Here is a 9,966-nt window from a genome sequence, read left to right as displayed (position 1 = left end):
ATTGACCATTTGTATATCTTCTTTGGAGAAATGTCTTCAAATTCTTTGCTTTGTTTTAGATTGGGTTATTTGTCTTTTTATTGTTGAGTTGTAAGTGTTCTTTATATATTCTGGAAATTAGATTCCTATCAGAGAGAGGATTTGAAAATACTGTTCCCATTCTGTGGGTTCTTTGCATCTTGATAATGTCATCAGACTCAAAAAAGTATTTAATTTTGATGAAGTCCAATTTACCTATTTTTTGTTTGCTTGTGCTTTAGACATCACCTAAGAAACTGTTGCTTAATCCAAGGTTACAAAGATTTACATCTATCTGTTCTAAGCATAGTCATGGTTTTTTTTATCATATACAACTAAGTTTCCTTCTAGTGCTCTCCTAGTCCCCCAAAACTGATTGTCTCAGACATGTTCTTCAACTTCACTGAGTTGTCTGCGGGACCAGGAAAGATTCCTTGGATCAATCATAACCAGGCCTCTGGCAGGAGGATATTTGTTGAAATTCTACCATCCATCCTCTCTCTCAGGTATCCCTTAGGTTCTAGACTCACACTTGCTGGCTTCAGTTCCCATCTCTACCTTTTACTAAGCTCTATGACTTTGAGTGAACCACTGACCTCTCTAGGTCTGTGTTGCTTACAGTGTCATCTGAGTACCAACAGTATTACCACCACCTGGGAACCTGTGAGAAATTCAGATTCGTAGTCCCCAGTCCACATTTCCTGAATCAGAAACTGGTGGTGGGGCCCAGAAATCTATGTAATAAAAAATCATCCAGATAATTTGGATATGAGTAGCGAGGCCCAATATCAGTTTACTTAGTTATAATAATTTAAAAAAAATATCCTGGAGAACCAAAAATGCTATGGTTCTTCCTGTGTGCATCCTCTTTATGCCTCTTCACAGTTTAAACATCTTCGGGAGCTCCCTTTGGCCTCAGGATTCACTATGCAATTTCTGTGTTTCAAGTTTAATAATTCTAGGCCCTCCTACTGCTGGTGAGGGAATTCTCAACAGGATAAGAAACAGAAAATGTCCTTTCTTCTCTATAGCTTCCAGAACAACATAGAATTACCTATGTCATGAAACAATCCATTTCCATATTGTGCGGTGTCAGGAGGCATTGAGCTATGGGAGGTTGATGCTATTTCCTGGTGTGTGTTACCCTTAATTTCTGAACTGCTTCTGACCCTGGCTTTCTGCCTTTCCTGCCTCAGGAATGATGGGTCAATTCATAACTTCATTCTCTCCAGGGTGTGAATACTTGTGACTCCCCTTTGTAAAGCAGGTAGGATGATATTAGCACCTCCCTCTTTTGCACCCACATGAGGTAAAGTAAGTTAAAATGATTCTGCTTAGTTTGTGTATAAGGCAGGTAGAGGAGTCCTTGATCATTAAGATTAGCTGATGATGTTGGGAATCAGCAGTGCTAGAAGGCAGTCACTATGGAATGTAGTCATTCTATGGACGTGGACTGTCAGGAAGAGGAGATAAGCCTCCCAGGCCTCAGCCAGCTACTCTAATTTAAAGCTGTCTCTCTTGTTTTTTTTGTTTTTTAAAAGATTTTATTTGAGGGGGAGAGAGAGAGAGAGAGCATGAGTGCGGGGAGGGGCAGAGGGAGAAGCAGACTCCCCGCTGAGTGGGGAGCCCAATGTGGGGCTTGATCCCGGGACCCCAGAATCATGACCTGAACCAAAGGCAGATGCTTAACCAACTGAGCCACCCAGGTGCCTCTGTCTCTCCTGGTTTTGAATGATACTTCAAAAGAATAAAAGTGATTCCGTGGAGTCTCCAGCTTGGCCAAGAAGATAATTTATTCTGCAGTTGGAATGAGGCTTTCTCCCAATGGGAATTGAGAGATACAAAGTGAGAAATACAGGGGTTTCCTGAACCAAGGGCAACACCAACTTTTCTGATGCTAAAACTATACAATCAGAAATACTGTCTACCACCTGATGGTTGGAGTTAGCACCACAGATTTCAAAGAAAGGAATGTCCTTTGGAAGGTGCTACGGACTGAACTGTGTCCCTCTAAAATTCTTATGTTGAAGCCTTAACCTGCAATGTGACTGTATTTGGCCATAGGGATTTTAGGAGGCCATTATGGCTAAATGAAGTCATAAGAATGGAGTTCTAATCCAATAGGATTGGTAGTTAGCCTTATAAGAAGAGGAAGAAGAAAGCTCACTCTTTCTCCATGCACATGCACCAAAGAAACACCATGTGAGGACACAAGGAGAAGGCAGCCAGGCAGGAAGTGAGCCCTCATCAGAAGCCATAAAAGCTGTCACCTTGATTTTGGACCTTCCAAAATTCTGCTTCCCGTGGCCCATAGTCTCTCATGGTCTGTCTCCCTCTCTGATTTCTCTCCCTTCAGATTTCCCTCCCTTCCCCTGTGGTCCTCCATGCTATTGCTTATGTTCCACATATGCGTGAAACCATATGATAATTGTCTTTCTCTGCTTGACTTACTTCACTTAGCATAATCTCCTCCAGTTCCATCCATGTCAATGCAAATGGTGGGTATTCATCCTTTCTGATGGCTGAATAATATTCCATTGTGTGTATGTACCACATCTTTATCCATTCATCTGTTGAAGGGCGTCTTGGCTCCTTCCACAGTTTGGCCTGACTTTGAATCCCCCCTGTGCTGTTTACTAACTTTTTACCTTGGGCAAGTTCCTTTACTTCTCTATGACACACATTCTTCATCTGTGAAATAGGAATAATAATGAGCCCATCTTAAGCATTGTTGTGTGGATTGATTTATTATAGATTTAAAGTGCCTAGAACAGGGACTGGTGCACTCAGACACTTAATAAAATTTGCTGCCATCATTATCATCATCATCATCATCAATCACTATTAGCACTGTGTACTGGGTTCTGTCATTTAAACCTTGTAATATGTGGACTATTTCCTTCTGGTTTGCAAGACTGTTATGATTCCTAATAGTGTTATCAGTTGCAATGATAATATTAACATAAATGCAAATAATCACAATGTTTCTGTGGTAGCTAGTCTCCAAGATTTCCTTTAATGAATCTTGCTTCCTGGTATTCAAACCCCTTCCACAATGAATGGGTTGACCAATATAACAAATTCAGCCACCATGTTTGTGAGTACACTCAAGAGCCCTAAGTGGGGCCCATATGGTGAGGAACTAAGGCCTGCCAATAGTCATGTGAACTGGCTTGGAATCAGATCCTGCAAGCCTCAATCAGCTTTCAGATGACTGCAACTCTGGCCAACATCTTGACTGTAACCTCATGACAGTTCCTAAGCTGGAACCACCTCGCTAAGCTAGTCCCAGCTTTCTGGCCCTCAGAAACTGAGAGAATAAATATTGTTTTGTTCGTTTTGTTTTGTTTTTAAAGGTTTTGTTTATTTGACAGAGAGAGAGAGAACACAAGTGGGGGGATTGGCAGGCAGAGGGAGAGGGAGAAGTAGGCTCCCCACTGAGCAGGGAACCTGATGCCAGGACCCTGGGATCATGACCTGAGCCAAAGGCAGACGTTTAACCAACTGAGCCACCCAGGCGCCCCATGTTTATTATTGTTTTAAGCCATTAAGTTTCTTTTTTTAAAGATTTTATTTAAGAGAGAGAGCACAAGAGAGTGAAAACGAGGAGGGGGAAGGGCTGAGGAAGAGGGAGAGAGAGAAGCAGACTCCCCGCTGAGCAGGAAGCCCAACGTGGGGCTCGATCCCAGCACCCTGAGATCATGACCTGAGCCAAAGGTAGATGCTTAACCGACTGAGCCACCCAGGTGCCCTTAAGCCATTACGTTTTGGGTAGCTTGTTACATAGCAATAAATACTGTAGTCAGCAATGCATTATAAACGTGCCATTTTCCAGAATGCAATGGAACACACCATGGGTTCTCAGAATTGACATTAATTATAGTCCTATCTTTTTTTTTAAAAAAAAGATTTTATTTATTTGACAGAGAGAGAGAGAGAGCACAAGCAGGGGGAGCAGCAGAGGGAGAGGGAGAAGCAGACTCCCCACTGAACAAGGAGCCCGATGTGGGGCTCGATCCCAGGACCCTGGGATTATGACCTGAGCGGAAGGCAGACACTTAACTGACTGAGCCACCCAGGCACCCCTATAGTCCTATCTTTTTAAGTAATCTCTCCACCCAACATGAACCTGAAACTCATGACCCTGAGATCAAGAGTTGCATGCTCTACCAACTGAGCCAGCCAGGCACCCAATTATAGTCATAACCTTAATGTAATTCAAATGATTGTATTAAAGTAGCATTTACATTGTCCTGTTTAACAGATGGAAACAGAACACCAGTTTTTGTTTGAATAGCAATGCCCATTATAATAAATATTAAAATAGTACAATCATAATATCACTAAGGGAGTAATCTAATTGAGCTCATTTCACAGAAGGGGGAAAAAAAACTTTACCTCTAGAAGTGGCACTATCATTGTGGTACACAGTGCAAACACCACTGACCTGAAGGTGGCAGAAAGCAGAAGGGATACAGGATTTCTTAGCATCAGAGTTTGTCTTATTCATATCTTAATAATTACAGGCATAGTATAAATAATGGCAGAAATTTTGATACATTTAATTATACTTCAATAATAGAATCAATATAATTATGGAATTAAGTAAAATGGTTAATAACTGGTATGGTATTGTGTATGGTATGGTATGATGTATGGCATGGAAAGTGGGGTGGGGTGTGGCTAGGGGATAATATAATATAGATAATAGTCACACCAGCACCAGTACCCCAATTGACGGCTGAGGGTGGAGGGCTCAGCCTATCCTGCTATTAGGGCAAGTGCCCATGACAATTATGGCTTTAACCCAACCTTGCCACAGGGTCAACACCTGCCACATTGTGTCATATTTATTGTCCAGCAAGGTGCCTGGAGCTGGAAAGCCTCAGCCCTGCCACCTTCCTCTTGTCCCCAGAGTTTCATATCCACTGGTGGTTCTTCTGGTGGAGGAGGCAGGGCAGACCACATGGGATCATGGGATACAGAAGTGCTGGGGTGGATGCTGACAGGAGGGCCCCTATCGGTTCCCTGCTATTGTCCCTCCCCACTCTACATGGCCTGCCCACTGCAACCAGGAGGCTGAGTAAGGAGACACAGCACTGACCTCGTGGATGCTGGGGAAGGATGCAGGTCAGATACACTGGGGAGGGGAAGGATGGGGTGGTTGAGGTTGGGTGAGGAAGGGTTAGGGCTTAGATATGCTGAGGTGTGGGAAGGGGCATTAAATCTTGAATTAGAGGGCATGTAACCAACCTACCTTCCCTCTCTCACCTCCCCCCCAACCATGAGTTTAGCTCACTTGGTGTGGGGCACTTGGTCAACCTTGCTGCTATTACTATCATTCATTCTTCCATTTAACAAACTTATACAGAGGGGCACCTAGGTGGCTCAGTTGGTTGAGCATCTGACTCTTGGTTTCAGCTCAGGGTGTGGTGGGTCATAGGATCAAGCCCCAGCTCAGGCTCTGTGCTCAGTAAGGAGTCTGCTTGAAGAGTCTCTCCCTTTGTCCCTCCCCCCACTCAAGCAGGCTCTCTCTCTCTCTCATGAATAAATCTTAAAAAAAAAAAAACTTATACAGAGTGTCTGCTTTGTGCTAGTGCTATGCTGGGTGCCTTGAACACAGTAAGAACAAGATAAAGTCTGGGCATCATGAAGTTGACAGTCCAGTGGGGAGGGGTGAATGATAAACCAAAAACAGAAATATTTAATATCAGGTCAGATGGTGGTACTTGCAACACAAATACAGTACAAGATACAAAGTGATCACAAGAAGTGTTACTTCACATACAATGGTTGAAGGATGGTGGCAGGGGGTTCTCCAAAGAATGGAAAAGACAGCAAGCTGCATGGGCATTGGGGAGGCAGAGTACTCTCAGAGAACACAGCTGGGCAAAGTGGAGCAAGCTTCCTTGATGTTAAGAACAGCCAGAGTTGAGCTGTTGACAAATAATAAAAATGTTGACCAGCTACAACTGCAGGCTCTCCAGACAATAAGCTCCCTTTTATTAGAGTTACAACTTTACACTATAAACATTAAATTTACGTAAACATGTAAAAATACAAATAACTGAAGTGTTATGTGAAAGTTTGATATATTATAAAAATTATATAATTCAATAATCATACAATACATATTATATATCATAAAATAAGCATTTTATTATAAGGAATATACAATAAATATGTGCTATATATTGTAAATATACAATATTACTATAATATGTAATAATATGCACATATAAAATTATACAAACCTATTTATATTTATAATCTAATATCTAATAATTTTTTATCAAATATAATTTAAATTATCACGTGGTAAAACATAATACTTTTGAGATTCATCCACGTTGTAGCTTGTGTCAATAAATCATTCCCTTTTATGGGTAAGTAGTATCCCATTGTATAGCTGTCCTTCAATTTGCTGAATTATTCACCCACTGATGATATTTGGGTTGTTTCCAATCTTTTGGCAATAGTTTCTGTGAACATTTGAGTCCATATATAATTTTTCATTTCTATAGGTTAAATACCAAGGAGTGGGATTGCTGGGTCATAGGGTTAGTATATGGTTAATTTTATAATAAGAACTTGCCAAATTTTGGTTCAGAGTGGATAAACCACTTTACCTTTCCAACAGCAACACATGAAAGTTTCCACTGCTATGCATCCTCGACAACTTTTGGGACTATTTAAAAAAAATTTTTTTAAAGCCATTCTAATAAGTATGTAGTGGTATCTCATCATGGTCTTAATTTGCATTTTTCTGAATAATTATGTTGAGCATCTTTTCATCAGCTTATTTTCCATCTGTATTTCATACAACCATATGGATGAATTTCAAATAAATCATAAAATGAGAGATGTCAGACTCAAAAGGAGATACATGCATATGTACATGCACACATATTTCTATAACATTGTGGAAAAAAGCAAAACTATAGAGACAAGAAACAGATCAAATTAGTGACTGCAAGAGGCTGGAAATAGGGAGAGAAACTGCCTGAAAAGGGATAGGAAGGAATTTTGGGGAGCGAAGGAAATGTTCTCTGTCTTTGATTATGGTGTTGATTACATAATTGTATGCATCTGTCAAAACTCAGAATTGTATACTAAAAAGGGTAAATATTATCTTATATAAGTACCTCAATATATCTGACTTTAAAAATATCTCAGTACTCCAGTATCATAATACATATAAAAGAGAAATAATTGAAAGTAACTTACAATAAAATAACATGTTTCCCTCTGTGAGGTTTGGGCACAGCCATACAGATGTTGGTCAGATGCTTGTGTCAATTTATAACTAGTAATATTATTAACAATAACAGGATACCCTCAGTGGGCTCCACTAGCCCTGCTCCCTTAATAAGCCCTGACTTATATTAAGTCACTTCATTCTCCATAATTACATTTTATAGGTGAGGCAATTGAGGCCCAGAGGGAAAGTTTGCAGATCAGTGTTGGCACCAGGATTTGGATCCACATCCATAGCCTTCTCTGTTCTCTGTTCTGACTGCATCATGGGAAGCTCAGCTTGTGGTCTTCTGATGCCCTCAGATCCTCTCTAGCCCACTCTGGGCCACTAATTCCCCAGAGGGATCTATGAAGCTAGGATCTCATCCTCAACCCTTCTCCCTCTTCCAGGTCTCCTGTCCATGCAAATAGTGGGGATGTGGAGAAGCAATGCTGGAGAACTTGCAGTAGCTACTCAGGGGCCTCGTGAAGCAATGTGGGCAATGGGGAATCGGCATTATGTTAGTGGGGACCAACGGGGGAAAAGCAAATACTACCAGGATTTAATGGAGTGGTCACAGATAATGTGTTACTGGGTAATGGGCATCAACAGACTTTTTGCTGGTTATTAAGAGGTCCTACAGAGACGGGGGATAGTGGAGGCTCCAAAATGCAGATGAAAATGTGGAGTTTATGGTGCATTATCAGTCATTGCCCTTACTTGTGGGGAGCGAAACAGGTTAATGGCACTTACCAGTGTTCAGAGAAGTTATTGAGGGCATCACCACATGCTGGGTTGGGGATCATTACAGACACTGCTAGGTGGGGAAATGGGAGATAATTAGTTACCATTGTTGTGATGGACAAGTATTGGAGGGAGATCAGAAACCATCCTACTATAAGTATAGAGAGAGTATTAGAAGATATTATTAGGGGCACCTGGGTGGCTCAGTCGTTAAGCGTCTGCCTTTGGCTTGGATCATGATCCCAGGGACCTGGGATCGAGCCCCACATCAGGCTCTCTGCTCAGCGGGAAGCCTGCTTCTCCCTCTCCCACTCCCCGTGTTCCCTCCCTCGCTGTCTCCCTCTCTGTCAAATAAATAAATATAAATCTTTTAAAAAAAGATATTATTAATAGTTGGGGGGCAGTATATCACAGCTCCCTATTCTGAGGACTGCAGTAAGTGGTCATGCATCACTACTTACATGAAAGTAGGAATAAATGAGGAGTATGGAGGTTACTAGACTTTGTCACAAGTGAAGTAACAGACATTATGCTGGAAGTAATTGTGGAGGAGGTAATGAGAAAATCTTCAGACACTATTTCCTGGAATTAAGGAGGAGTGATAAACACACAGTAGTGGAGTAAAAGAGGGATAATGGGTATCCAGATACTGTGCTGGTGTAGGATAAGGGGGTCTCAAAACACTCTCTTAAGGGGTCAGCAAACATTGTCCTAAGTTGGGGCAGAATTCTGGGTTGCAAGACATTTAGAAAAACCCCAGATACAGTACTGGATGAAGTAAAGGGGGTTAACAGTGGGTTGCCCACCATACATTGTTCAAAGATAGAAGGCATATGGTAGATCATCAGATACTGTGAAAGGGTGAGGTGAAAGGGAGCTAAAGATGAATCAGACACTGATCTAAGGTGGAGTAATGGGATGTGTCACTAAGCACTATGAAATTTGAGGAGGGTAAAGGGGCAATTCCTAGGCTTGCCCCCTTGACCAGGTTCTGTCCCGATCCTCAACCACTATGCTGTTGTTCACAAAGGCGAGAGCATCTCTGCACAACCTCACTACTTCCCATTCCCAGTTGTTACCAGTGCACTGACGTGGAGGAACCATTCTGCTGGTTCCAATTTGGCTGCCCAGCAGCTAAGTGTTCAATCAGAGGCCACTGCTGCCAGTCTTGGGTCAGACACCTAACTTCCAAGGAAGGTCTGCCCTGTTTGCTCTTAGCCCCTTCATACTATTAGCTTTGGGCCTGTCAGAGCATAAGGAGTGGGTCTATAGGTAAGGGTCTGGGGTGAGGTAAGGTTGTGCATGCTAGGGCAAAGTGAGCAGGCTATTCTGCAATGATTTTGGAGCTCACTGTGGTATTTCTGAATCATGGTAAGAAATCCTGGAACAACAAGCATCTATGTGGGATTTCCACTGTATCAGTTTTGCCTTCTTTCAAGTGGCTGGCATCAGACCAAAAGGTTTATGGTGATATTTCAGCTTTAGGGCCAGAAAGGAGGCACAGCCCAGGTAAAAACTAGAGATGAAAAAGCTTGGTGTTTTAGGCAAGTTTGTTCTCCCCGTTGGAGCATCTTATGCTGCAATATAGAAAAGATCAAAGGGAAGTTGTGATGAACAGGGTCAACGCTCCACAATGTGCATTTATGGAATGCTTGTTGTTGCCAGGCACAGGCCAAGGCTCACAGTGGTGAACAAAACAGGGAAAAACATTCTAGTGTGGGAGCCATAGACAAGTAAGTAAAATATACAGGGTAGCATGGCAGTAAGTGCTATGGAGAAGGATAAAGGATACAGGGGAGGGGGCCAAAATTTTAAACCAGGCAGGAAAGCACAGGGGCCTCTGGGAAAAGGTGCCACTGGAAGACATGAAGGAGCTAACCACACAGATATGAGGAACTCTGTTCTTCAAAGAGAGTGCAAAGGCCTTGAGACAGGACCTGAACTGATGTGTTTGAGGCACATGGGGA

This window comes from Halichoerus grypus, chromosome 15, assembly GCF_964656455.1.
Source record: "Halichoerus grypus chromosome 15, mHalGry1.hap1.1, whole genome shotgun sequence".
In the NCBI taxonomy this organism is placed as follows: Eukaryota; Metazoa; Chordata; class Mammalia; order Carnivora; family Phocidae; genus Halichoerus; species Halichoerus grypus.
The sequence above is the reverse complement of the archived record's forward strand: the minus strand, read 5'-3'. Positions refer to the sequence as shown.